Source organism: Colletes latitarsis, chromosome 5 (assembly GCF_051014445.1).
Source record: "Colletes latitarsis isolate SP2378_abdomen chromosome 5, iyColLati1, whole genome shotgun sequence".
Classification (NCBI taxonomy): Eukaryota; Metazoa; Arthropoda; class Insecta; order Hymenoptera; family Colletidae; genus Colletes; species Colletes latitarsis.
In genome coordinates, this window is record NC_135138.1 from 25584268 (window position 1) to 25589356 (window position 5089).

Sequence of the window (5089 nt, forward strand, 5' to 3'; positions counted from 1 at the left end):
CCATCGGGAATATTTTTCCAATCGAATATAATTTCATAAATTTCAAACTGCTGCAGACGTATTAAAGGGGAACGTTTAGGACCGAAAAAATACCGATATTCGAGAATTTTTTCTGGCGATACGGATCGCCTAGCGTAAATGTTTCTCTTGTGGGTTAAAAATGCAAAGCTTGAACAATATTCCTGTCAATTTTCGTGAAAAAATATTAATATATATGGAAAATATAACCGTCCTTGCACCGCGATACGGAAATTTCCAGGTCTTATGGCAGGGTGGATTTCACTAGTCCCGATAGTCGGAATAGCATGAAATTAGAATTTCTAGATAATAGACATCGCCATAGTTGCACGTACAGAATTTATAAAATATCTTAGGAATTAATTTGAGCAACTATAACATATCTCGCAGTCCATTTTCGTTGTTTGGATAGCTGTGTGTTTCCACTACACCTAGCTATAGCATCATCGTGTTAACGATACCGTCTCGTTGTCCTTTCAGCAGTTGGAGGACTTCGACCTAGCATCACGTTGCAGTTGCAGTTGATTTCAGATAGTTTCAGATTCCAACGGAACCGGTCTCCATCAGCAGAGAGACCCAACTGGTCGAAATTACTCTTAGCTCTCAAAGCTGCTCCTAATTTCATAGAGTCTCATCAAAGTCTGTCGAATTAACGTACGAAGTCTATTGCCTGCCGGAAACATAGTTACCTAAACGTCAGTCGAACTCGCGAAGTTTGACAACATTATCGACGATCGCGATGCACGAATATTACTTTGCGTTTCGCTTGAAGGGAAACAGCGACAGTCTCGCTGACTCATCGTCTCGAAACAAGCCATGATCAAACCGTGACTCCGTGTTTCACAGTTCTTCCAGACACTTGACAAACGATAAAAAATCAAGAGTCATGAGAGTATTTTGGTCTAGATCTTTCACAAATATTATCTTTCTGTTCACATTCTGAAAGAATAGATTTTCGAAACCTTGTTTGCAGATGTTTAATATAATAGAAAATGGCACACTATTCGCGTTCCGTTTGTAGTGACGATCGAGACGTTCCCCAGGTGCTATTAACATTACACCAGGCGTGCGTTGTTGTATTCGCAAGCATCGTGCAAAGCTAGCTGAGCATCTAAGACACGAGCAACTGAGACAGCATTCACGGTCTGCTGATAAACTGTAAACAGAGTTAAACCCTTTGCGGTAGTGTGTTATGCTACAGGCGACAAGGGTTTAAGAAAAGTACCCTAACTATGGTCGCAAGATCACTGGGCTCGAAATACACTTACGAAGACTAATAAGATTAATTAATTTCCCACAAAATTGTCTGTTTCACGACCAAGAGTATTTGAAATTTAATAAACGAAATCTTTCGACTTACAGGCTGGATAAGAAATCGTGTTTAAGGGGGTAGTCTCATGTGAGACTTCAAAAAAATCAATTCTTTTATATTTCATTTCTTGAAAGTATATACAGGGTGTTCGGCCACCCCTGGGAGAAATTGTAATGGCAGATTCTAGAGGCCACAGTAGGACGAAAATCAAGAATACCAATTTGTTGATGGAGGCTTCGTTAAAAAGTTATTGACGTTTAAAGTTCCATTCGTACTGAATTTTTTTCTCGAAAATGCGCAGGATTTCGGGGGTATATCTATTGACCAAAAATGTTTGTAATTGACTCCCACAGCCGAAAATAATTTTTCCAGAACGATTTGAAATTTTTTTTTTCGCCGAAAAATTTAGGCACCTACCCCCTGTCAATTTTTCTTCAAAATTCATGATTGATTTTTAGTAATTTTGTTTGACGCCCTACAGAAAAGTTATCTAATACTTTTTTGCAGGTACCCATGAGCTCTATTTCAGAAAAAAGTTTCATTGAAATATATTCACTATTGTAGGAGTTATAGCTGTTTGAAAATTCGATAATTTTTATAGAGTTTTTCTCACTTTACGGGGTCAAGGAACAACTTTTTCAATATTGTTAGAATTTCTACATATTCTACACTAAAATACGCGTTATTTGCATTTTGAAACATTAAAATCGTCCAATCCGTTTAAGAGTTATGACGTTTTAAAAATTTGCATGAAATTTCGGGCAAACATTTCTGGCCAAAAATTATATTTTCGGTGAGAAATTTTTTTCTCGAGAGTGCGTAGGAATTCGGGGGTATGTCTAATGACCAAAAAGGATTGTAATTGACTGCTGCAACTAAAAATAATTTTTTCAGGACGATTTGAAATTTTTAAATTTAATTTTTTAATAACTTTTTAACGAAGCCTCAGTCAAGAAATTGATATTCTCGATTTTCGTCTTATTGTGGCCTCCAGAATCTTCCATTTCAATTTTTCACAGGGGTGGCCGAACATCCTGTATATTTAAAAATGTGCTGCCAAATTTTGAGAAATAAATGGTAAGTATTGTGGATTGTAGATCATTTTTTTATGGGTTTGTACAGTCCAAACATTATTGTTTCGAAAGACGTTTGCTGTTTTTAAAAATCGAAATTCTAGCGTTTGTGCCATCTGGGTGTCAACATTTTGGAAAAAATTCTATATAGAGCTGGAATTGATTAGTATGATCTTGCAGACTTTGAATACGTTTCTTTCGAAATGTTACTTTCTTAAGTGACATGGATAAAATCTCAAATACTATACGTTCGATTGCTCTGAAATTTTTACACGTTGTTCCACATACTAATAGCTCTTGCCCGTACCAAAACTATATTTTTATGATGAGTATATCATATACTTTTATTAAAAAGTTGGCGGAAAAAATGATAAAATTTTGCAATTTTTAATTTAAGCTTTCACCATTTTGTTGTTTGCAATTTTCAACATAAATTAATTATTTTTCTCCTGGCGACAACAAAAAACCTACCGAATAAAAACCTTTTTGATTTAGTCAATCTTGAGAGCTGCAATCACTTACGCCAGTGTTTAAACACATATTTACTGTGGGTCTAATAATAACACGAAAAGTAAATAAAAATTATTGAAAAATTTATTTAGTATTCCTAAAAGATAGTTAAGTAAATTGCGGAAATAAATTATAGCGGTAGATGTAACATTTAGTTAAAAAAAATTAATAAAGATGGTTAAATTTTGCAACGTACACATGAGACTACCCCCTTAAGAATTCCTCCGCGACGTTCGACGATCGTTGTCTTTTCTGTGTCGTTTCTTCCCCTGCGGTGCACAGTGCTCGTAACGTCGATCTCGATCTCGTACTCTTATAAACACCGCGATTTAATGATTCGCGACGAACTTGGTTCCGTCGAGGCAATAAGGGTGGCCCTGTGCAGTCGTGGGCGATATGCGTTCGTTTCGGGAATCCCCCGTTTATGCAAATAAGAGACGCCACCGTAGATGGCAAATATTTTTTCGGCATCAAAAGCATTCGCGAACAAGTACGGTCGAATCGGTCGACGCTGCCAAACCAGCTACGGCATTTCCGTGGTCGACCAGGATAACGATTTAAAGTTCAGCAAGCTGTTTCTGGCCGTGTGAAGTAAGAGCTGATTAGAATGCGGATGAGGTCGATCGCTCGGTGGTGGTGAACATGTATATTCAACGTGGTTTCCACGAGAGCCGTCGAGAAATCGATTTCGTGCCTTAAAGCCCGCACTTCGAGGAGCGCTCGGCCGGCCGAGCAAAAAGAGACAAACTGATTTTAATGCGCTATTATGCCTTTTTACCGAGTCCGTTTCGCGATAACTGATTTACTTCGCTGTCCGTGGAAACTAAAAGCATGAGGGGGGGAGAAGGTGGGAAATATATTGCGCCACCGGGAAATATAAATGAGGCGCAATTGCACCTTAGAAGGGAAATATTTAAATATTTCAACCGTACCGTCGATATTCAATAATATATACAGGGCGCGGCAGCAATGTCGTACAATAAAAAAACTAGGCGATTCCTAATGCAGAAATAAGTCGAAAATGTATGGATCAAATTTTTTTGTACGGGACTTCCTTCTCGAGGAAATTATTCATCAGAGTTATCAGGAGTAATTAGCTTCTAGAGATTTACTCGACCAATTAATAAAAATGAGACTTTATCAAATTGGCAAATGCACATTAGTAAATTATTTCACTTTGGAAAACCCACGTCTCGTTATTTACTAAGTGGTAAAACCGACTACGTTGCGACATATTGATATCACCACGAAAACAGAAGCTTCTATCGCGTTGCTGTTTATTTTTAGCGTTATCGGTGAGAAATATGGAAATTACAAGATTAAGGAAAGATGTGGAATTAGCTTCTGTAACAGTATGCAATGTATAACAATCAGTCATACACCCATACACCTAACAAATATTTATGTTTTAAAAGCAACTTCCACTTGCAAAGTATAAGTTGCAAAATACGGTTGAGGTAATAATGTTTCCGTACACCACAACGGGAACAAGTATGAGCAACCGAAGTAATTTTTATATTACGGAAAATGTGCTTCGAGACGTAGATTAATTTTCACAATCGATCAGTATCTAAAGTATACGAAACAGATAATCCTGTTCGTTCACTTTATTTCAGGGTAACTAACTTTGGCTGTTCACCAAGAAATTCGTGATAATCGTACGTAAAAACGGTTATCGATACTAATGCCACGATAATGGACTGATATTATGCTATCGTTGTATCGAAGTTACGTGTGTAAAACGTTTATTACGTGTACTAAACTTTTAAGAACGTGCGATATACGGTGTTCTCTTCTGCGTTTTGCGCCATAATTTTCCACCCTTTTCAACAGAACAGAATCGAATGTGTTAGACATTAAAATTCAAGCATTATTTGGTTATGAAACAAAAATAAAACTTTCCTTTACTTTTCTTATTTTCGATAGCAATTATATCTTGAAATATTATTTTCGTGATTTTACTTAATGGTATATTAAATTTCAAAATGGTAGTATTGAAAAAAGTTTTCCGTATGTATTGTTTATTTTCTATCGATGCACAGTTGTGTACGAGCATGCAATGCATACATAACGAAATGGATACAATATAGGAAACAGATGTAGCATTTATAGTATCTTCAATATTATTTCTCTTTAGCCCCCTCAGCTATCATTAAAATTATGATTTAAAGACTAT

At 36.5% G+C, this 5089-nt stretch overlaps 1 long non-coding RNA gene across 1 annotated transcript; it reads right to left on the reverse strand.

Annotated features, from left to right (window-relative positions):
* Positions 1-479: 479 nt before the first annotated feature.
* On the reverse strand, positions 480-3216 carry LOC143342162 (uncharacterized). The gene is made up of 3 exons (XR_013079731.1): positions 3110-3216; positions 708-1174; positions 480-633 (listed from the first exon to the last, which is right to left on the reverse strand). It is a non-coding gene; the product is annotated as an uncharacterized LOC143342162 (long non-coding RNA).
* Positions 3217-5089: the final 1873 nt, after the last annotated feature.